The sequence below is a fragment of the Narcine bancroftii genome, unplaced genomic scaffold, assembly GCF_036971445.1.
Source record: "Narcine bancroftii isolate sNarBan1 unplaced genomic scaffold, sNarBan1.hap1 Scaffold_149, whole genome shotgun sequence".
Classification (NCBI taxonomy): Eukaryota; Metazoa; Chordata; class Chondrichthyes; order Torpediniformes; family Narcinidae; genus Narcine; species Narcine bancroftii.
Genome location: NW_027211884.1, coordinates 1,513,071 through 1,537,520, shown reverse-complemented (window position 1 = coordinate 1,537,520; position 24,450 = coordinate 1,513,071).

Here is a 24,450-nt window from a genome sequence, read left to right as displayed (position 1 = left end):
AAATGCTCAACAGTGGGGAACCAAAGGGAGCAGGGGGTACAGGAAGGAAAAAAATGTGGAGAATCGTGGGGAACACTTCAGAATAGAGGGGAACCAGAGGGAGAACGGGGAACGGATTGGAAAAAGTGGGGAAGCGTCGGGAACACTGCAGAACAAAGGCGAACCAAAGGGAGCAGGGGGAACGGATTGGAAAAAGTGGGGAACCATGGGGGAAACTGCAGGGCAGAGGGGATCCATAGGGAGCAGGGGGTAGAGGTTGGAAATATGTGGAGAACCGTGAGGAAAACTGCAGAACAGTGAGGAACCAAAGGGAGCAGGGGGAACAGTTTTGAAAAAGTGGGGAACCGTGTGCAAAAATGCAGAACAGTGGGGAACCAAAGGGAGCAGGAGGAACAGATTGGAAAAAGTTGAGAACAGTGGGCAACACTGCAGAACAGAGGTGAACCAAAGGAAGCAGGGGGAACAGATTGGAAAAAGTGGGGAACCGTGAGGAACACTGCAGAACAGAGGGGCACCAAAGGGAGCAGAGGGAACGCATTGGTAAACTGGGGAACCGTGGGGAACACTGCAGAACAGAGAGGCACCAAAGGGAGCAGATGGAACACATTGGAATAAGTGGGGAACCGTGGGGAATATTGCACGACAGAGGTGAACCAAAGGAAGCAGGGGGAACGGATTGTAAAAAGTTGGGCCCATGGGGGACACTGTAGGACAGAGGGGAATCAAAGTGAGCAGGGGAATATGATTGCAAAAAGTTGGGAACCGTGGAGGACAATGCAGGACAGAGGGGAAACAAACAGAGCAGGGGGAATGGATTGCAAAAAGTTGGTAAGCGTGGAGGACACTGCAGAACAGAGGGGAACCAAAGGGAGCAGGGTGAACAGATTGTAAAAAAGTAGGGAAACGTGGGGAACGCTGCAGAACAGTATGAAAACTGCAGAACAGAGTGGAGCCAAAGGAGCAGGGGGAACAGACTGGAAAAAGTGGGGAACCGTGGGGAACACTGCAGGACAGAGGGGAACCAAAGGGAACAGGGGGAACGGATTGGAAAAAGTGGGGAAGCATGGGGAATACTGCAGGGCAGAGGGGAACCAAAGGGAGCAGGGGCTACAGGTTGGAAAAAATGTGGAGAACCGTGAGGAACACTGCAGAACAGTGAGGAACCAAAGGGAGCAGGGGGAACAGATTGGAATAAGTGGGGAACCGTGTGGAAAAATGCAGAACAGTGGGGAAACAAACAGAGCAGGGGGAATGGATTGCAAAAATTTGGGACGCGTGGAGGACACTGCAGAACAGAGGGGAACCAAAGGGAGCAGGGCGAATAGATTATAAAATAGTGGGGAACCGTGGGGAACGCTGCAGAACAGTATGAAACAAAAGCGAGCCGAGGGAATGGTTTGGAAAATGTGGGGAACCGTGGGGAAAACTGCAGAACAGAGTGGAGCCAAAGGAGCAGGGGGAACAGATTGGAAAAAGTGGGGAACTGTGGGGAACACTGCAGAACAGAGCAGAACCAAAGTGAGCAGGGGGAACAGATTGGAAAAAGTGGGGAACCGATTGGAAAAAGTAGGGAACCGTGTGGAAAAATGCAGAAAGGTGGGGAACCAAAGGGAGCAGGGGGAACGAATTGGAAAAGGTGGAGAACTGTGGGGAACACTGCAGAAAAGAGGGGAACCAAAGGGAGCAGAGGGAACGGATTGGAAAAAGTGGGGAACCGTGGGGAACACTGCATGACAGAGGGGAAACAAAGGGAGCAGGAGGTACAGGTTGGAAAAAGTGGGGAACCGTGGAGAAAACTGCAGCACAGAGGGGAACCAAAGGGAGCAGGGGGAACAGATTTGAAAAAGTGGGGATTCGTGGAGAGATCTGCAGAACAGAGGTGAACCATAGGACGCAGGGGGAACGGATTGGCAAAAGTGGGGAAAAGTGTGGAAAAATGCAGAACAGAGGGCAACCAGAGGTAGCAGGGGAAACAGATTGGAAAAAGTGGGGAACCGTGGGGAACACTGCAGAACAGAGGGGAACCATACGGAGCAGGGGGAATGGATTGCAAAAAGTTGATAATTGTGGAGAACATGGCAGGACAGAGGGGAACCAAAGGGAACAAGGGGAACAGGTTGGGAAAAGTGTGGTCCCATGGGTAACACTTCAATGCAGAGGGGAACCATAGGGAGCCGGGGGTACAGGTTGAAAAAAGTGTGGAACCGTGGAGGACACTGCAGGACAGAGGGGAACCAAATGAAGCAGGGGGAACGGATTGGCATAAGTGGGGAACAGTGTGGAAAAATGCAGAAAAGAGGGGAACCAGAGGGAGCAGGGGGAACAGATTGGAAAAAGTGGGGAATCGTGGGGATTTCTGCAGAACAGAGGTGAACCAAAGGAAGCAGGGGGATCGGATTGGAAAAAGTGGGGAACAGTGTAGAAAAATGCAGAACAGAGGGGAACCGGAGGTAGCAGGGGAAACAGATTGGAAAAAGTGTGGAACCGTGGGGCACACTGCATGATAGAGGGGAACCAAAGGGATCAGGGGGAACAGATAGGAAAAAATTGGGGAACTTTGAAAACACTGCATGACAGAGGGGAACCAAAGGGAACAGGAAGTACAGGTTGGAAAAAGTGGGGAACCGTGGAGGACACTGCAGGACAGAGGGGAACCAAAGGGAGCAGGGAAACGGATTGGAAAAAGTGGGGAACCGTGGGGAACACTGAACAATAGAGGGGAACCAAAGGGAGCAGGGGAAATGCATTGGAAAAAGTGGGGAACCATGGGAAGCACTGCAGAACCAAAGGGAGCAGGTGGAACAGTTTGGAAAAAATGTGGAGAACCATGGGGAAAACTGCAGAACAGAGTGGAGCGAAAGGACCAGGGGGAACAGATTGGAAAAAGTGGGGTCCCATTGGGAACACTGCAAGGCAGAGGGGATTCATAGGGAGCAGGGGGTACAGGATGGAAAAAATGTGGAGAAATGTGGGTAACAATGCAGAATAGAGGGGAACCAAAGGGAGCAGGGGGAACGGATTGGAAAAAGTGGGGAAGCGTCGGGAACACTGCAGAACAGAGGCAAACAAAAGGGAACAGGGGGAACGGATTGGAAAAAGTGGGGAACCATGGGGGACACTGCAGGGCAGAGGGAAACCATAGAGAGCAGGGGGTGCAGGTTGGAAAAAATGTGGAGAACAGTGAGGAATCAAAGGGAGCAGGAGGAACATATTGGAAAAAAGTGGGGAACTGTGTGGAAAAATGCAGAACAGTGGGGAACCAAAGGGAGCAGGGGGTACAGATTGGAAAAAGTGGGGAATCGTGGTGAATTCTGCAGAACAGAGGTGAACCAAAGGAAGCAGGGGAAACAGATTGGAAAAAGTGGGGAACACTGCAGAACAGAGGGGAACCAAAGGGAGCACAGGGAACACATTAGAATAAGTGGGGAACCGTGGGGAATATTGCACGACAGAGGGGAACTAAAGGAAGCAGGGGGAACGGATTGTAAAAAGTTGGGCCCATGGGGAACACTGTAGGACAGAGGGGAATCAAAGGGAGCAGGGGAATATGATTCCAAAAAGTTGGGAACCGTGGTGGACAATGCAGGACAGAGGGGAAACAAACAGAGCAGGGGGAATGGATTGCAAAAAGTTGGTACGCGTGGAGGACACTGCAGAACAGAGGGGAACCAAAGGGAGCAGGGTGAACAGATTGTAAAAAAGTAGGGAAACGTGGGGAACGCTGCAGAACAGTATGAAACCAAAGCGAGCCGGGGGAATGGTTTGGAAAATGTGGGGAAACGTGTGGAAAACTGCAGAACAGAGTGGAGCCAAAGGAGCAGGGGGAACAGATTGGAAAAAGTGGGGAACCGATTGGAAAAAGTAGGGAACTGTGGGGAACACTGCAGAACAGAGGGGAACCAAAGGGAGCAGAGGGAACGGATTGGAAAAAGTGGGGAACCGTGGGGAACACTGCACGACAGAGGGGAACCAAAGGGATCAGGGCGAACAGATAGGAAAAAATTTGGGAACTGTGAAAACACTGTATGACAGAGGGGAACCAAAGGGAGCAGGAGGTACAGGTTGGAAAAAGTGGGGAACCGTGGAGGACACTGCAGGACAGAGGGGAACCAAAGGGAGCAGGGCGAACAGATTGTAAAAAAGTGGGGAACCGTGGGGAACACTGCAGAACAGTATGAAACCAAAGCGAGCAGGGAGAACAGTTTGGAAAATGTGGGGAACCATGGGGATCACTGCAGAACAGAGCGGAACCAAAGGGAGCAGGGGAACGATTTGGAAAAAGTGGGGAACCGTGGGGAACACTGCAGAACAGTGAGGAACCAAAGGGAGCAGGGGGAATAGATTGGAAAAAGTGGGGAACCGTGTGGAAAAATGCAGAACAGTGGGGAAACAAAGGGTGCAGGAGGAACAGATTAGAAGAAGTGGGGTACCGTGTACAAAAATGCTCAACAGTGGGGAACCAAAGGGAGCAGGGGGTACAGGAAGGAAAAAAATGTGGAGAATCGTGGGGAACACTTCAGAATAGAGGGGAACCAGAGGGAGAACGGGGAACGGATTGGAAAAAGTGGGGAAGCGTCGGGAACACTGCAGAACAAAGGCGAACCAAAGGGAGCAGGGGGAACGGATTGGAAAAAGTGGGGAACCATGGGGGAAACTGCAGGGCAGAGGGGATCCATAGGGAGCAGGGGGTAGAGGTTGGAAATATGTGGAGAACCGTGAGGAAAACTGCAGAACAGTGAGGAACCAAAGGGAGCAGGGGGAACAGTTTTGAAAAAGTGGGGAACCGTGTGCAAAAATGCAGAACAGTGGGGAACCAAAGGGAGCAGGAGGAACAGATTGGAAAAAGTTGAGAACAGTGGGCAACACTGCAGAACAGAGGTGAACCAAAGGAAGCAGGGGGAACAGATTGGAAAAAGTGGGGAACCGTGAGGAACACTGCAGAACAGAGGGGCACCAAAGGGAGCAGAGGGAACGCATTGGTAAACTGGGGAACCGTGGGGAACACTGCAGAACAGAGAGGCACCAAAGGGAGCAGATGGAACACATTGGAATAAGTGGGGAACCGTGGGGAATATTGCACGACAGAGGTGAACCAAAGGAAGCAGGGGGAACGGATTGTAAAAAGTTGGGCCCATGGGGGACACTGTAGGACAGAGGGGAATCAAAGTGAGCAGGGGAATATGATTGCAAAAAGTTGGGAACCGTGGAGGACAATGCAGGACAGAGGGGAAACAAACAGAGCAGGGGGAATGGATTGCAAAAAGTTGGTAAGCGTGGAGGACACTGCAGAACAGAGGGGAACCAAAGGGAGCAGGGTGAACAGATTGTAAAAAAGTAGGGAAACGTGGGGAACGCTGCAGAACAGTATGAAAACTGCAGAACAGAGTGGAGCCAAAGGAGCAGGGGGAACAGACTGGAAAAAGTGGGGAACCGTGGGGAACACTGCAGGACAGAGGGGAACCAAAGGGAACAGGGGGAACGGATTGGAAAAAGTGGGGAAGCATGGGGAATACTGCAGGGCAGAGGGGAACCAAAGGGAGCAGGGGCTACAGGTTGGAAAAAATGTGGAGAACCGTGAGGAACACTGCAGAACAGTGAGGAACCAAAGGGAGCAGGGGGAACAGATTGGAATAAGTGGGGAACCGTGTGGAAAAATGCAGAACAGTGGGGAAACAAACAGAGCAGGGGGAATGGATTGCAAAAATTTGGGACGCGTGGAGGACACTGCAGAACAGAGGGGAACCAAAGGGAGCAGGGCGAATAGATTATAAAATAGTGGGGAACCGTGGGGAACGCTGCAGAACAGTATGAAACAAAAGCGAGCCGAGGGAATGGTTTGGAAAATGTGGGGAACCGTGGGGAAAACTGCAGAACAGAGTGGAGCCAAAGGAGCAGGGGGAACAGATTGGAAAAAGTGGGGAACTGTGGGGAACACTGCAGAACAGAGCAGAACCAAAGTGAGCAGGGGGAACAGATTGGAAAAAGTGGGGAACCGATTGGAAAAAGTAGGGAACCGTGTGGAAAAATGCAGAAAGGTGGGGAACCAAAGGGAGCAGGGGGAACGAATTGGAAAAGGTGGAGAACTGTGGGGAACACTGCAGAAAAGAGGGGAACCAAAGGGAGCAGAGGGAACGGATTGGAAAAAGTGGGGAACCGTGGGGAACACTGCATGACAGAGGGGAAACAAAGGGAGCAGGAGGTACAGGTTGGAAAAAGTGGGGAACCGTGGAGAAAACTGCAGCACAGAGGGGAACCAAAGGGAGCAGGGGGAACAGATTTGAAAAAGTGGGGATTCGTGGAGAGATCTGCAGAACAGAGGTGAACCATAGGACGCAGGGGGAACGGATTGGCAAAAGTGGGGAAAAGTGTGGAAAAATGCAGAACAGAGGGCAACCAGAGGTAGCAGGGGAAACAGATTGGAAAAAGTGGGGAACCGTGGGGAACACTGCAGAACAGAGGGGAACCATACGGAGCAGGGGGAATGGATTGCAAAAAGTTGATAATTGTGGAGAACATGGCAGGACAGAGGGGAACCAAAGGGAACAAGGGGAACAGGTTGGGAAAAGTGTGGTCCCATGGGTAACACTTCAATGCAGAGGGGAACCATAGGGAGCCGGGGGTACAGGTTGAAAAAAGTGTGGAACCGTGGAGGACACTGCAGGACAGAGGGGAACCAAATGAAGCAGGGGGAACGGATTGGCATAAGTGGGGAACAGTGTGGAAAAATGCAGAAAAGAGGGGAACCAGAGGGAGCAGGGGGAACAGATTGGAAAAAGTGGGGAATCGTGGGGATTTCTGCAGAACAGAGGTGAACCAAAGGAAGCAGGGGGATCGGATTGGAAAAAGTGGGGAACAGTGTAGAAAAATGCAGAACAGAGGGGAACCGGAGGTAGCAGGGGAAACAGATTGGAAAAAGTGTGGAACCGTGGGCAACACTGCAGAACAGAGGGGCACCAAAGGGAGCAGGAGGTACAGGTTGGAAAAAGTGGGGAACCGTGGGGAACACTGCATGACAGAGGGGAACCAAAGGGAGCAGGAGCTACAGGTTGTAAAAAGTGGGGAACCGTGGAGAACACTGCAGCACAGATGGGAACAACAGTGAGCAGGGGAAACGGATTGCAAAAAGTGGGGCCAATGGCGAACACTGCATGACAGAGCGTAATCAAAGGGAGCAGGTGGAACCGATTGGAAAAAGTTGGGAACTGTGGGGAACACTGCAGAACAGAGGGGAACCAAAGGTAGCAGGGGGAAAGGATTGGAAAAAGTGGGGAACCATGGGGGACACTGCATGGCAGACGGGAACCAAAGGGAGCATGGGAACAGATTAGAAAAAATTTGGAGAACCGTGGGGAAAACTGCAGAACAGAGCGGAACCAAAGGGAGCAGGGGGAACAGCTCGGAAAAGTGCGGACCCGTGGGGAACAATGCAGAACAGAGAGGAACCAAAGGGAGAAGGGGGAACAGATTGGAAAAAGTGGGGAATCGTGGGGAGTTCTGCAGAACAGTGGGGACCCAAAGGGAGCAGGGGGAAAGGATTCGAAAAAGTGGACCGTGGGGAACTCTGCAGAAAACAGGTGGACCAAAGGAAGCAGGGGGAACGGATTGGAAAAAATGGGGAACCTTGTGGAAAAATGTAGAACAGAGGCGAACCAGAGATAGAAGGGGGAACAGATTAGAAAAAATTTGGAGAACCGTGGGGAACACTGCAGAACAGTGAGGAACCAAAGGGAGCAGGGGGAATGGATTGGAAAAGATATAGAACTCTGGGGAACAATGCAGAACAGAGGGGAAGCAAAGGGAGCAGCGGGTACAGGTTACAAAAAATGTGGAGAACCGTGAGGAACACTGCAGAACAGTGAGGAACCAAAGGGAGCAGGGGGAACGAATTGGAAAAGGTGGAGAACTGTGGGGAACACTGCAGAAAAGAGGGGAACCAAAGGGAGCAGAGGGAACGGATTGGAAAAAGTGGGGAACCGTGGGGAACACTGCATGACAGAGGGGAAACAAAGGGAGCAGGAGGTACAGGTTGGAAAAAGTGGGGAACCGTGGAGAAAACTGCAGCACAGAGGGGAACCAAAGGGAGCAGGGGGAACAGATTTGAAAAAGTGGGGATTCGTGGAGAGATCTGCAGAACAGAGGTGAACCATAGGACGCAGGGGGAACGGATTGGCAAAAGTGGGGAAAAGTGTGGAAAAATGCAGAACAGAGGGCAACCAGAGGTAGCAGGGGAAACAGATTGGAAAAAGTGGGGAACCGTGGGGAACACTGCAGAACAGAGGGGAACCATACGGAGCAGGGGGAATGGATTGCAAAAAGTTGATAATTGTGGAGAACATGGCAGGACAGAGGGGAACCAAAGGGAACAAGGGGAACAGGTTGGGAAAAGTGTGGTCCCATGGGTAACACTTCAATGCAGAGGGGAACCATAGGGAGCCGGGGGTACAGGTTGAAAAAAGTGTGGAACCGTGGAGGACACTGCAGGACAGAGGGGAACCAAATGAAGCAGGGGGAACGGATTGGCATAAGTGGGGAACAGTGTGGAAAAATGCAGAAAAGAGGGGAACCAGAGGGAGCAGGGGGAACAGATTGGAAAAAGTGGGGAATCGTGGGGATTTCTGCAGAACAGAGGTGAACCAAAGGAAGCAGGGGGAACAGGATGGAAAAAAATGTGGAGAAACGTGGGTAACAATGCAGAATAGAGGGGAACCAAAGGGAGCAGGGGGAACGAATTGGAAAAAGTGGGGAAGAGTCGGGAACACTGCAGAACAGAGGTAAACAAAAGGGAACAGGGGGAACGGACTGGAAAAAGTGGGGAACCATGGGGGACACTGCAGGGCAGAGGGGAACCATAGAGAACAGGGGGTGCAGGTTGGAAAAAATGTGGAGAACAGTGAGGAATCAAAGGGAGCAGGGGGAACATATTGGAAAAAGTGGGGAACCGTGTGGAAAAATGCAGAAAGGTGGGGAACCAAAGGGAGCAGGGGGAAAGAATTGGAAAAGGTGGAGAACTGTGGGGAACACTGCAGAACAGAGGGGAACCAAAGGGAGCAGAGGGAACGGATTGGAAAAAGTGGGGAACCGTGGGGCACACTGCACGACAGAGGGGAACCAAAGGGATCAGGGGGAACTGATAGGAAAAAATTGGGGTACTGTGAAAACACTGCATGACAGTGGGGAACCATAGGGAACAGGAGGTACAGGTTGAAAAAAGTGTGGAACCGTGGAGGACACTGCAGGACAGAGGGGAACCAAATGAAGCAGGGGGAACGGATTGGCATAAGTGGGGAACAGTGTGGAAAAATGCAGAAAAGAGGGGAACCAGAGGGAGCAGGGGGAACAGATTGGAAAAAGTGGGGAATCGTGGGGAGTTCTGCAGAACAGAGGTGAACCAAAGGAAGCAGGGGGATCGGATTGGAAAAAGTGGGGAACAGTGTAGAAAAATGCAGAACAGAGGGGAACCGGAGGTAGCAGGGGAAAAAGATTGGAAAAAGTGTGGAACCGTGGGCAACACTGCAGAACAGAGGGGCACCAAAGGGAGCAGGAGGTACAGGTTGGAAAAAGTGGGGAACCGTGGGGAACACTGCATGACAGAGGGAACCAAAGGGAGCAGGAGCTACAGGTTGTAAAAAGTGGGGAACCGTGGAGAACACTGCAGCACAGATGGGAACAACAGTGAGCAGGGGAAACGGATTGCAAAAAGTGGGGCCAATGGCGAACACTGCATGACAGAGCGTAATCAAAGGGAGCAGGTGGAACCGATTGGAAAAAGTTGGGAACTGTGGGGAACACTGCAGAACAGAGGGGAACCAAAGGTAGCAGGGGGAAAGGATTGGAAAAAGTGGGGAACCATGGGGGACACTGCATGGCAGACGGGAACCAAAGGGAGCATGGGAACAGATTAGAAAAAATTTGGAGAACCGTGGGGAAAACTGCAGAACAGAGCGGAACCAAAGGGAGCAGGGGGAACAGCTCGGAAAAGTGCAGACCCGTGGGGAACAATGCAGAACAGAGAGGAACCAAAGGGAGAAGGGGGAACAGATTGGAAAAAGTGGGGAATCGTGGGGAGTTCTGCAGAACAGTGGGGACCCAAAGGGAGCAGGGGGAAAGGATTCGAAAAAGTGGACCGTGGGGAACTCTGCAGAAAACAGGTGGACCAAAGGAAGCAGGGGGAACGGATTGGAAAAAATGGGGAACCTTCTGGAAAAATGTAGAACAGAGGCGAACCAGAGATAGAAGGGGGAACAGATTAGAAAAAATTTGGAGAACCGTGGGGAACACTGCAGAACAGTGAGGAACCAAAGGGAGCAGGGGGAATGGATTGGAAAAGATATAGAACTCTGGGGAACAATGCAGAACAGAGGGGAAGCAAAGGGAGCAGCGGGTACAGGTTACAAAAAATGTGGAGAACCGTGAGGAACACTGCAGAACAGTGAGGAACCAAAGGGAGCAGGGGTAACAGATTGGAAAAAGTGGGGAACCGTGTGGAAAAATGCAGAACAGTGGGGAACCAAAGGGAGCAGGAAGAACAGATTGGAAAAAGTGGGGAACCGTGAGGAACACTGCAGAACAGAGGGACACGAAAGGGAGCAGGGGGTACAGTTTGGAAAAGTGGGGAACCGTGGGGAACAATGCAGAACAGAGGGGAACCAAAGGGAGCAGGGGGAACAGAGTGGAAAAAGTGGGGCCAATGGGGAACACTGCAGGACAGAGTGGAATCAAAGGGAGCAGGGGGTAATGATTGGAAAAAGTGGGGAACTGTGGGTAACACTGCAGAACAGAGGGGAAACAAACGGAGCAGGGGGAATGGATTGCAAAATGTGGGGAACCATGGGGAAAACTGCAGAACAGAGTGGAGCCAAAGGAGCAGGGGGAACGGATTGCAAAAAGTGAGGCCCATGGGGAACACTGGAGGACAGAGCGGAATCAAAGGGAGCAGGGGGAACTGATTGGAAAAAGTGGGGAAGCATGGGGAATACTGCAGGGCAGAGGGGAACCAAAGGGAGCAGGGGCTACAGGTTGGAAAAAATGTGGAGAACCGTGAGGAACACTGCAGAACAGTGAGGAACCAAAGGGAGCAGGGGGAACAGATTGGAATAAGTGGGGAACCGTGTGGAAAAATGCAGAACAGTGGGGAAACAAACAGAGCAGGGGGAATGGATTGCAAAAATTTGGGACGCGTGGAGGACACTGCAGAACAGAGGGGAACCAAAGGGAGCAGGGCGAATAGATTATAAAATAGTGGGGAACCGTGGGGAACGCTGCAGAACAGTATGAAACAAAAGCGAGCCGAGGGAATGGTTTGGAAAATGTGGGGAACCGTGGGGAAAACTGCAGAACAGAGTGGAGCCAAAGGAGCAGGGGGAACAGATTGGAAAAAGTGGGGAACTGTGGGGAACACTGCAGAACAGAGCAGAACCAAAGTGAGCAGGGGGAACAGATTGGAAAAAGTGGGGAACCGATTGGAAAAAGTAGGGAACCGTGTGGAAAAATGCAGAAAGGTGGGGAACCAAAGGGAGCAGGGGGAACGAATTGGAAAAGGTGGAGAACTGTGGGGAACACTGCAGAAAAGAGGGGAACCAAAGGGAGCAGAGGGAACGGATTGGAAAAAGTGGGGAACCGTGGGGAACACTGCATGACAGAGGGGAAACAAAGGGAGCAGGAGGTACAGGTTGGAAAAAGTGGGGAACCGTGGAGAAAACTGCAGCACAGAGGGGAACCAAAGGGAGCAGGGGGAACAGATTTGAAAAAGTGGGGATTCGTGGTGAGATCTGCAGAACAGAGGTGAACCATAGGACGCAGGGGGAACGGATTGGCAAAAGTGGGGAAAAGTGTGGAAAAATGCAGAACAGAGGGCAACCAGAGGTAGCAGGGGAAACAGATTGGAAAAAGTGGGGAACCGTGGGGAACACTGCAGAACAGAGGGGAACCATACGGAGCAGGGGGAATGGATTGCAAAAAGTTGATAATTGTGGAGAACATGGCAGGACAGAGGGGAACCAAAGGGAACAAGGGGAACAGGTTGGGAAAAGTGTGGTCCCATGGGTAACACTTCAATGCAGAGGGGAACCATAGGGAGCCGGTGGTACAGGTTGAAAAAAGTGTGGAACCGTGGAGGACACTGCAGGACAGAGGGGAACCAAATGAAGCAGGGGGAACGGATTGGCATAAGTGGGGAACAGTGTGGAAAAATGCAGAAAAGAGGGGAACCAGAGGGAGCAGGGGGAACAGATTGGAAAAAGTGGGGAATCGTGGGGATTTCTGCAGAACCGAGGTGAACCAAAGGAAGCAGGGGGATCGGATTGGAAAAAGTGGGGAACAGTGTAGAAAAATGCAGAACAGAGGGGAACCGGAGGTAGCAGGGGAAACAGATTGGAAAAAGTGTGGAACCGTGGGCAACACTGCAGAACAGAGGGGCACCAAAGGGAGCAGGAGGTACAGGTTGGAAAAAGTGGGGAACCGTGGGGAACACTGCATGACAGAGGGGAACCAAAGGGAGCAGGAGCTACAGGTTGTAAAAAGTGGGGAACCGTGGAGAACACTGCAGCACAGATGGGAACAACAGTGAGCAGGGGAAACGGATTGCAAAAAGTGGGGCCAATGGTGAACACTGCATGACAGAGCGTAATCAAAGGGAGCAGGTGGAACCGATTGGAAAAAGTTGGGAACTGTGGGGAACACTGCAGAACAGAGGGGAACCAAAGGTAGCAGGGGGAAAGGATTGGAAAAAGTGGGGAACCATGGGGGACACTGCATGGCAGACGGGAACCAAAGGGAGCATGGGAACAGATTACAAAAAATTTGGAGAACCGTGGGGAAAACTGCAGAACAGAGCGGAACCAAAGGGAGCAGGGGGAACAGCTCGGAAAAGTGCGGACCCGTGGGGAACAATGCAGAACAGAGAGGAACCAAAGGGAGAAGGGGGAACAGATTGGAAAAAGTGGGGAATCGTGGGGAGTTCTGCAGAACAGTGGGGACCCAAAGGGAGCAGGGGGAAAGGATTCGAAAAAGTGGACCGTGGGGAACTCTGCAGAAAACAGGTGGACCAAAGGAAGCAGGGGGAACGGATTGGAAAAAATGGGGAACCTTGTGGAAAAATGTAGAACAGAGGCGAACCAGAGATAGAAGGGGGAACAGATTAGAAAAAATTTGGAGAACCGTGGGGAACACTGCAGAACAGTGAGGAACCAAAGGGAGCAGGGGGAATGGATTGGAAAAGATATAGAACTCTGGGGAACAATGCAGAACAGAGGGGAAGCAAAGGGAGCAGCGTGTACAGGTTACAAAAAATGTGGAGAACCGTGAGGAACACTGCAGAACAGTGAGGAACCAAAGGGAGCAGGGGTAACAGATTGGAAAAAGTGGGGAACCGTGTGGAAAAATGCAGAACAGTGGGGAACCAAAGGGAGCAGGAAGAACAGATTGGAAAAAGTGGGGAACCGTGAGGAACACTGCAGAACAGAGGGACACGAAAGGGAGCAGGGGGTACAGTTTGGAAAAGTGGGGAACCGTGGGGAACAATGCAGAACAGAGGGGAACCAAAGGGAGCAGGGGGAACAGAGTGGAAAAAGTGGGGCCAATGGGGAACACTGCAGGACAGAGTGGAATCAAAGGGAGCAGGGGGTAATGATTGGAAAAAGTGGGGAACTGTGGGTAACACTGCAGAACAGAGGGGAAACAAACGGAGCAGGGGGAATGGATTGCAAAATGTGGGGAACCATGGGGAAAACTGTAGAACAGAGTGGAGCCAAAGGAGCAGGGGGAACGGATTGCAAAAAGTGAGGCCCATGGGGAACACTGGAGGACAGAGCGGAATCAAAGGGAGCAGGGGGAACTGATTGGAAAAAGTGGGGAACGTGCAGAACACTGAAGGACAGAGGGGAACCAAAGGGAACAGGGGGAACGGATTGGAAAAAGTGGGGAAGCATGGGGAATACTGCAGGGCAGAGGGGAACCAAAGGGAGCAGGGGCTACAGGTTGGAAAAAATGTGGAGAACCGTGAGGAACACTGCAGAACAGTGAGGAACCAAAGGGAGCAGGGGGAACAGATTGGAATAAGTGGGGAACCGTGTGGAAAAATGCAGAACAGTGGGGAAACAAACAGAGCAGGGGGAATGGATTGCAAAAATTTGGGACGCGTGGAGGACACTGCAGAACAGAGGGGAACCAAAGGGAGCAGGGCGAATAGATTATAAAATAGTGGGGAACCGTGGGGAACGCTGCAGAACAGTATGAAACAAAAGCGAGCCGAGGGAATGGTTTGGAAAATGTGGGGAACCGTGGGGAAAACTGCAGAACAGAGTGGAGCCAAAGGAGCAGGGGGAACAGATTGGAAAAAGTGGGGAACTGTGGGGAACACTGCAGAACAGAGCAGAACCAAAGTGAGCAGGGGGAACAGATTGGAAAAAGTGGGGAACCGATTGGAAAAAGTAGGGAACCGTGTGGAAAAATGCAGAAAGGTGGGGAACCAAAGGGAGCAGGGGGAACGAATTGGAAAAGGTGGAGAACTGTGGGGAACACTGCAGAAAAGAGGGGAACCAAAGGGAGCAGAGGGAACGGATTGGAAAAAGTGGGGAACCGTGGGGAACACTGCATGACAGAGGGGAAACAAAGGGAGCAGGAGGTACAGGTTGGAAAAAGTGGGGAACCGTGGAGAAAACTGCAGCACAGAGGGGAACCAAAGGGAGCAGGGGGAACAGATTTGAAAAAGTGGGGATTCGTGGAGAGATCTGCAGAACAGAGGTGAACCATAGGACGCAGGGGGAACGGATTGGCAAAAGTGGGGAAAAGTGTGGAAAAATGCAGAACAGAGGGCAACCAGAGGTAGCAGGGGAAACAGATTGGAAAAAGTGGGGAACCGTGGGGAACACTGCAGAACAGAGGGGAACCATACGGAGCAGGGGGAATGGATTGCAAAAAGTTGATAATTGTGGAGAACATGGCAGGACAGAGGGGAACCAAAGGGAACAAGGGGAACAGGTTGGGAAAAGTGTGGTCCCATGGGTAACACTTCAATGCAGAGGGGAACCATAGGGAGCCGGGGGTACAGGTTGAAAAAAGTGTGGAACCGTGGAGGACACTGCAGGACAGAGGGGAACCAAATGAAGCAGGGGGAACGGATTGGCATAAGTGGGGAACAGTGTGGAAAAATGCAGAAAAGAGGGGAACCAGAGGGAGCAGGGGGAACAGATTGGAAAAAGTGGGGAATCGTGGGGATTTCTGCAGAACAGAGGTGAACCAAAGGAAGCAGGGGGATCGGATTGGAAAAAGTGGGGAACAGTGTAGAAAAATGCAGAACAGAGGGGAACCGGAGGTAGCAGGGGAAACAGATTGGAAAAAGTGTGGAACCGTGGGCAACACTGCAGAACAGAGGGGCACCAAAGGGAGCAGGAGGTACAGGTTGGAAAAAGTGGGGAACCGTGGGGAACACTGCATGACAGAGGGGAACCAAAGGGAGCAGGAGCTACAGGTTGTAAAAAGTGGGGAACCGTGGAGAACACTGCAGCACAGATGGGAACAACAGTGAGCAGGGGAAACGGATTGCAAAAAGTGGGGCCAATGGCGAACACTGCATGACAGAGCGTAATCAAAGGGAGCAGGTGGAACCGATTGGAAAAAGTTGGGAACTGTGGGGAACACTGCAGAACAGAGGGGAACCAAAGGTAGCAGGGGGAAAGGATTGGAAAAAGTGGGGAACCATGGGGGACACTGCATGGCAGACGGGAACCAAAGGGAGCATGGGAACAGATTACAAAAAATTTGGAGAACCGTGGGGAAAACTGCAGAACAGAGCGGAACCAAAGGGAGCAGGGGGAACAGCTCGGAAAAGTGCGGACCCGTGGGGAACAATGCAGAACAGAGAGGAACCAAAGGGAGAAGGGGGAACAGATTGGAAAAAGTGGGGAATCGTGGGGAGTTCTGCAGAACAGTGGGGACCCAAAGGGAGCAGGGGGAAAGGATTCGAAAAAGTGGACCGTGGGGAACTCTGCAGAAAACAGGTGGACCAAAGGAAGCAGGGGGAACGGATTGGAAAAAATGGGGAACCTTGTGGAAAAATGTAGAACAGAGGCGAACCAGAGATAGAAGGGGGAACAGATTAGAAAAAATTTGGAGAACCGTGGGGAACACTGCAGAACAGTGAGGAACCAAAGGGAGCAGGGGGAATGGATTGGAAAAGATATAGAACTCTGGGGAACAATGCAGAACAGAGGGGAAGCAAAGGGAGCAGCGGGTACAGGTTACAAAAAATGTGGAGAACCGTGAGGAACACTGCAGAACAGTGAGGAACCAAAGGGAGCAGGGGGAACGAATTGGAAAAGGTGGAGAACTGTGGGGAACACTGCAGAAAAGAGGGGAACCAAAGGGAGCAGAGGGAACGGATTGGAAAAAGTGGGGAACCGTGGGGAACACTGCATGACAGAGGGGAAACAAAGGGAGCAGGAGGTACAGGTTGGAAAAAGTGGGGAACCGTGGAGAAAACTGCAGCGCAGAGGGGAACCAAAGGGAGCAGGGGGAACAGATTTGAAAAAGTGGGGATTCGTGGAGAGATCTGCAGAACAGAGGTGAACCATAGGACGCAGGGGGAACGGATTGGCAAAAGTGGGGAAAAGTGTGGAAAAATGCAGAACAGAGGGCAACCAGAGGTAGCAGGGGAAACAGATTGGAAAAAGTGGGGAACCGTGGGGAACACTGCAGAACAGAGGGGCACCAAAGGGAGCAGAGGGAACGCATTGGAAAACTGGGGAACCGTGGGGAACACTGCACGACAGAGGGGAACCAAAGGAAGCAGGGGGAACGGATTGGAAAAAGTGGGGAATCGTGGGGATTTCTGCAGAACAGAGGTGAACCAAAGGAAGCAGGGGGATCGGATTGGAAAAAGTGGGGAACAGTGTAGAAAAATGCAGAACAGAGGGGAACAGGAGGTAGAAGGGGAAACAGATTGGAAAAAGTGGGGAACTGTGGGGAACACTGCAGAACAGAGCAGAACCAGAGTGAGCAGGGGGAACAGATTGGAAAAAGTGGGGAACCGATTGGAAAAAGTAGGGAACCGTGTGGAAAAATGCAGAAAGGTGGGGAACCAAAGGGAGCAGGGGGAACGAATTGGAAAAGGTGGAGAACTGTGGGGAACACTGCAGAAAAGAGGGGAACCAAAGGGAGCAGAGGGAACGGATTGGAAAAAGTGGGGAACCGTGGGGAACACTGCATGACAGAGGGGAAACAAAGGGAGCAGGAGGTACAGGTTGGAAAAAGTGGGGAACCGTGGAGAAAACTGCAGCACAGAGGGGAACCAAAGGGAGCAGGGGGAACAGATTTGAAAAAGTGGGGATTCGTGGAGAGATCTGCAGAACAGAGGTGAACCATAGGACGCAGGGGGAACGGATTGGCAAAAGTGGGGAAAAGTGTGGAAAAATGCAGAACAGAGGGCAATCAGAGGTAGCAGGGGAAACAGATTGGAAAAAGTGGGGAACCGTGGGGAACACTGCAGAACAGAGGGGCACCAAAGGGAGCAGAGGGAACGCATTGGAAAACTGGGGAACCGTGGGGAACACTGCACGACAGAGGGGAACCAAAGGAAGCAGGGGGAACGGATTGGAAAAAGTGGGGAATCGTGGGGATTTCTGCAGAACAGAGGTGAACCAAAGGAAGCAGGGGGATCGGATTGGAAAAAGTGGGGAACAGTGTAGAAAAATGCAGAACAGAGGGGAACCGGAGGTAGCAGGGGAAACAGATTGGAAAAAGTGTGGAACCGTGGGCAACACTGCAGAACAGAGGGGCACCAAAGGGAGCAGGAGGTACAGGTTGGAAAAAGTGGGGAACCGTGGGGAACACTGCATGACAGAGGGGAACCAAAGGGAGCAGGAGCTACAGGTTGTAAAAAGTGGGGAACCGTGGGGAACACTGCATGGCAGACGGGAACCAAAGGGAGCATGGGAACAGATTACAAAAAATTTGGAGAACCGTGGGGAAAACTGCAGAACAGAGCGGAACCAAAGGGAGCAGGGGGAACAGCTCGGAAAAGTGCGGACCCGTGGGGAACAATGCAGAACAGAGAGGAACCAAAGGGAGAAGGGGGAACAGATTGGAAAAAGTGGGGAATCGTGGGGAGTTCTGCAGAACAGTGGGGACCCAAAGGGAGCAGGGGGAAAGGATTCGAAAAAGTGGACCGTGGGGAACTCTGCAGAAAACAGGTGGACCAAAGGAAGCAGGGGGAACGGATTGGAAAAAATGGGGAACCTTGTGGAAAAATGTAGAACAGAGGCGAACCAGAGATAGAAGGGGGAACAGATTAGAAAAAATTTGGAGAACCGTGGGGAACACTGCAGAACAGTGAGGAACCAAAGGGAGCAGGGGGAATGGATTGGAAAAGATATAGAACTCTGGGGAACAATGCAGAACAGAGGGGAAGCAAAGGGAGCAGCGGGTACAGGTTACAAAAAATGTGGAGAACCGTGAGGAACACTGCAGAACAGTGAGGAACCAAAGGGAGCAGGGGTTACAGATTGTAAAAAGTGGGGAACCGTGTGGAATAATGCAGAACAGTGGGGAACCAAAGGAAGCAGGAAGAACAGATTGGAAAAAGTGGGGAACCGTGAGGAACACTGCAGAACAGAGGGACACGAAAGGGAGCAGGGGGTACAGTTTGGAAAAGTGGGGAACCGTGGGGAACAATGCAGAACAGAGGGGAACCAAAGGGAGCAGGGGGAACAGAGTGGAAAAAGTGGGGCCAATGAGGAACACTGCAGGACAGAGTGGAATCAAAGGGAGCAGGGGGTAATGATTGGAAAAAGTGGGGAACTGTGGGTAACACTGCAGAACAGAGGGGAAACAAACGGAGCAGGGGGAATGGATTGCAAAATGTGGGGAACCATGGGGAAAACTGCAGAACAGAGTGGAGCCAAAGGAGCAGGGGGAACGGATTGCAAAAAGTGAGGCCCATGGGGAACACTGGAGGACAGAGCGGAATCAAAGGGAGCAGGGGGAACTGATTGGAAAAAGTGGGGAACGTGCAGAACACTGCAGGACAGAGGGGAACCAAAGGGAACAGGGGGAACGGATTGGAAAAAGTGGGGAAGCATGGGGAATACTGCAGGGCAGAGGGGAACCAAAGGGAGCAGGGGCTACAGGTTGGAAAAAATGTGGAGAACCGTGAGGAACACTGCAGAACAGTGAGGAACCAAAGGGAGCAGGGGGAACAGATTGGAATAAGTGGGGAACCGTGTGGAAAAATGCAGAACAGTGGGGAAACAAACAGAGCAGGGGGAATGGATTGCAAAAATTTGGGACGCGTGGAGGACACTGCAGAACAGAGGGGAACCAAAGGGAGCAGGGCGAATAGATTGTAAAATAGTGGGGAACCGTGGGGAACGCTGCAGAACAGTATGAAACAAAAGCGAGCCGAGGGAATGGTTTGGAAAATGTGGGGAACCGTGGGGAAAACTGCAGAACAGAGTGGAGCCAAAGGAGCAGGGGGAACAGATTGGAAAAAGTGGGGAACTGTGGGGAACACTGCAGAACAGAGCAGAACCAAAGTGAGCAGGGGGAACAGATTGGAAAAAGTGGGGAACCGATTGGAAAAAGTAGGGAACCGTGTGGAAAAATGCAGAAAGGTGGGGAACCAAAGGGAGCAGGGGGAACGAATTGGAAAAGGTGGAGAACTGTGGGGAACACTGCAGAAAAGAGGGGAACCAAAGGGAGCAGAGGGAACGGATTGGAAAAAGTGGGGAACCGTGGGGAACACTGCATGACAGAGGGGAAACAAAGGGAGCAGGAGGTACAGGTTGGAAAAAGTGGGGAACCGTGGAGAAAACTGCAGCACAGAGGGGAACCAAAGGGAGCAGGGGGAACAGATTTGAAAAAGTGGGGATTCGTGGAGAGATCTGCAGAACAGAGGTGAACCATAGGACGCAGGGGGAACGGATTGGCAAAAGTGGGGAAAAGTGTGGAAAAATGCAGAACAGAGGGCAACCAGAGGTAGCAGGGGAAACAGATTGGAAAAAGTGGGGAACCGTGGGGAACACTGCAGAACAGAGGGGAACCATACGGAGCAGGGGGAATGGATTGCAAAAAGTTGATAATTGTGGAGAACATGGCAGGACAGAGGGGAACCAAAGGGAACAAGGGGAACAGGTTGGGAAAAGTGTGGTCCCATGGGTAACACTTCAATGCAGAGGGGAACCATAGGGAGCCGGGGGTACAGGTTGAAAAAAGTGTGGAACCGTGGAGGACACTGTAGGACAGAGGGGAACCAAATGAAGCAGGGGGAACGGATTGGCATAAGTGGGGAACAGTGTGGAAAAATGCAGAAAAGAGGGGAACCAGAGGGAGCAGGGGGAACAGATTGGAAAAAGTGGGGAATCGTGGGCATTTCTGCAGAACAGAGCTGAACCAAAGGAAGCAGGGGGATCGGATTGGAAAAAGTGGGGAACAGTGTAGAAAAATGCAGAACAGAGGGGAACCGGAGGTAGCAGGGGAAACAGATTGGAAAAAGTGTGGAACCGTGGGCAACACTGCAGAACAGAGGGGCACCAAAGGGAGCAGGAGGTACAGGTTGGAAAAAGTGGGGAACCGTGGGGAACACTGCATGACAGAGGGGAACCAAAGGGAGCAGGAGCTACAGGTTGTAAAAAGTGGGGAACCGTGGAGAACACTGCAGCACAGATGGGAACAACAGTGAGCAGGGGAAACGGATTGCAAAAAGTGGGGCCAATGGCGAACACTGCATGACAGAGCGTAATCAAAGGGAGCAGGTGGAACCGATTGGAAAAAGTTGGGAACTGTGGGGAACACTGCAGAACAGAGGGGAACCAAAGGTAGCAGGGGGAAAGGATTGGAAAAAGTGGGGAACCATGGGGGACACTGCATGGCAGACGGGAACCAAAGGGAGCATGGGAACAGATTACAAAAAATTTGGAGAACCGTGGGGAAAACTGCAGAACAGAGCGGAACCAAAGGGAGCAGGGGGAACAGCTCGGAAAAGTGCGGACCCGTGGGGAACAATGCAGAACAGAGAGGAACCAAAGGGAGAAGGGGGAACAGATTGGAAAAAGTGGGGAATCGTGAGGAGTTCTGCAGAACAGTGGGGACCCAAAGGGAGCAGGGGGAAAGGATTCGAAAAAGTGGACCGTGGGGAACTCTGCAGAAAACAGGTGGACCAAAGGAAGCAGGGGGAACGGATTGGAAAAAATGGGGAACCTTGTGGAAAAATGTAGAACAGAGGCGAACCAGAGATAGAAGGGGGAACAGATTAGAAAAAATTTGGAGAACCGTGGGGAACACTGCAGAACAGTGAGGAACCAAAGGGAGCAGGGGGAATGGATTGGAAAAGATATAGAACTCTGGGGAACAATGCAGAACAGAGGGGAAGCAAAGGGAGCAGCGGGTACAGGTTACAAAAAATGTGGAGAACCGTGAGGAACACTGCAGAACAGTGAGGAACCAAAGGGAGCAGGGGGAACGAATTGGAAAAGGTGGAGAACTGTGGGGAACACTGCAGAAAAGAGGGGAACCAAAGGGAGCAGAGGGAACGGATTGGAAAAAGTGGGGAACCGTGGGGAACACTGCATGACAGAGGGGAAACAAAGGGAGCAGGAGGTACAGGTTGGAAAAAGTGGGGAACCGTGGAGAAAACTGCAGCACAGAGGGGAACCAAAGGGAGCAGGGGGAACAGATTTGAAAAAGTGGGGATTCGTGGAGAGATCTGCAGAACAGAGGTGAACCATAGGACGCAGGGGGAACGGATTGGCAAAAGTGGGGAAAAGTGTGGAAAAATGCAGAACAGAGGGCAACCAGAGGTAGCAGGGGAAACAGATTGGAAAAAGTGGGGAACCGTGGGGAACACTGCAGAACAGAGGGGCACCAAAGGGAGCAGAGGGAACGCATTGGAAAACTGGGGAACCGTGGGGAACACTGCACGACAGAGGGGAACCAAAGGAAGCAGGGGGAACGGATTGGAAAAAGTGGGGAATCGTGGGGATTTCTGCAGAACAGAGGTGAACCAAAGGAAGCAGGGGGATCGGATTGGAAAAAGTGGGGAACAGTGTAGAAAAATGCAGAACAGAGGGGAACAGGAGGTAGAAGGGGAAACAGATTGGAAAAAGTGGGGAACTGTGGGGAACACTGCAGAACAGAGCAGAACCAAAGTGAGCAGGGGGAACAGATTGGAAAAAGTGGGGAACCGATTGGAAAAAGTAGGGAACCGTGTGGAAAAATGCAGAAAGGTGGGGAACCAAAGGGAGCAGGGGGAACGAATTGGAAAAGGTGGAGAACTGTGGGGAACACTGCAGAAAAGAGGGGTACCAAAGGGAGCAGAGGGAACGGATTGGAAAAAGTGGGGAACCGTGGGGAACACTGCATGACAGAGGGGAAACAAAGGGAGCAGGAGGTACAGGTTGGAAAAAGTGGGGAACCGTGGAGAAAACTGCAGCACAGAGGGGAACCAAAGGGAGCAGGGGGAACAGATTTGAAAAAGTGGGGATTCGTGGAGAGATCTGCAGAACAGAGGTGAACCATAGGACGCAGGGGGAACGGATTGGCAAAAGTGGGGAAAAGTGTGGAAAAATGCAGAACAGAGGGCAACCAGAGGTAGCAGGGGAAACAGATTGGAAAAAGTGGGGAACCGTGGGGAACACTGCAGAACAGAGGGGCACCAAAGGGAGCAGAGGGAACGCATTGGAAAACTGGGGAACCGTGGGGAACACTGCACGACAGAGGGGAACCAAAGGAAGCAGGGGGAACGGATTGGAAAAAGTGGGGAATCGTGGGGATTTCTGCAGAACAGAGGTGAACCAAAGGAAGCAGGGGGATCGGATTGGAAAAAGTGGGGAACAGTGTAGAAAAATGCAGAACAGAGGGGAACCGGAGGTAGCAGGGGAAACAGATTGGAAAAAGTGTGGAACCGTGGGCAACACTGCAGAACAGAGGGGCACCAAAGGGAGCAGGAGGTACAGGTTGGAAAAAGTGGGGAACCGTGGGGAACACTGCATGACAGAGGGGAACCAAAGGGAGCAGGAGCTACAGGTTGTAAAAAGTGGGGAACCGTGGGGAACGCTGCATGGCAGACGGGAACCAAAGGGAGCATGGGAACAGATTACAAAAAATTTGGAGAACCGTGGGGAAAACTGCAGAACAGAGCGGAACCAAAGGGAGCAGGGGGAACAGCTCGGAAAAGTGCGGACCCGTGGGGAACAATGCAGAACAGAGAGGAACCAAAGGGAGAAGGGGGAACAGATTGGAAAAAGTGGGGAATCGTGGGGAGTTCTGCAGAACAGTGGGGACCCAAAGGGAGCAGGGGGAAAGGATTCGAAAAAGTGGACCGTGGGGAACTCTGCAGAAAACAGGTGGACCAAAGGAAGCAGGGGGAACGGATTGGAAAAAATGGGGAACCTTGTGGAAAAATGTAGAACAGAGGCGAACCAGAGATAGAAGGGGGAACAGATTAGAAAAAATTTGGAGAACCGTGGGGAACACTGCAGAACAGTGAGGAACCAAAGGGAGCAGGGGGAATGGATTGGAAAAGATATAGAACTCTGGGGAACAATGCAGAACAGAGGGGAAGCAAAGGGAGCAGCGGGTACAGGTTACAAAAAATGTGGAGAACCGTGAGGAACACTGCAGAACAGTGAGGAACCAAAGGGAGCAGGGGTTACAGATTGTAAAAAGTGGGGAACCGTGTGGAATAATGCAGAACAGTGGGGAACCAAAGGAAGCAGGAAGAACAGATTGGAAAAAGTGGGGAACCGTGAGGAACACTGCAGAACAGAGGGACACGAAAGGGAGCAGGGGGTACAGTTTGGAAAAGTGGGGAACCGTGGGGAACAATGCAGAACAGAGGGGAACCAAAGGGAGCAGGGGGAACAGAGTGGAAAAAGTGGGGCCAATGGGGAACACTGCAGGACAGAGTGGAATCAAAGGGAGCAGGGGGTAATGATTGGAAAAAGTGGGGAACTGTGGGTAACACTGCAGAACAGAGGGGAAACAAACGGAGCAGGGGGAATGGATTGCAAAATGTGGGGAACCATGGGGAAAACTGCAGAACAGAGTGGAGCCAAAGGAGCAGGGGGAACGGATTGCAAAAAGTGAGGCCCATGGGGAACACTGGAGGACAGAGCGGAATCAAAGGGAGCAGGGGGAACTGATTGGAAAAAGTGGGGAACGTGCAGAACACTGCAGGACAGAGGGGAACCAAAGGGAACAGGGGGAACGGATTGGAAAAAGTGGGGAAGCATGGGGAATACTGCAGGGCAGAGGGGAACCAAAGGGAGCAGGGGCTACAGGTTGGAAAAAATGTGGAGAACCGTGAGGAACACTGCAGAACAGTGAGGAACCAAAGGGAGCAGGGGGAACAGATTGGAATAAGTGGGGAACCGTGTGGAAAAATGCAGAACAGTGGGGAAACAAACAGAGCAGGGGGAATGGATTGCAAAAATTTGGGACGCGTGGAGGACACTGCAGAAC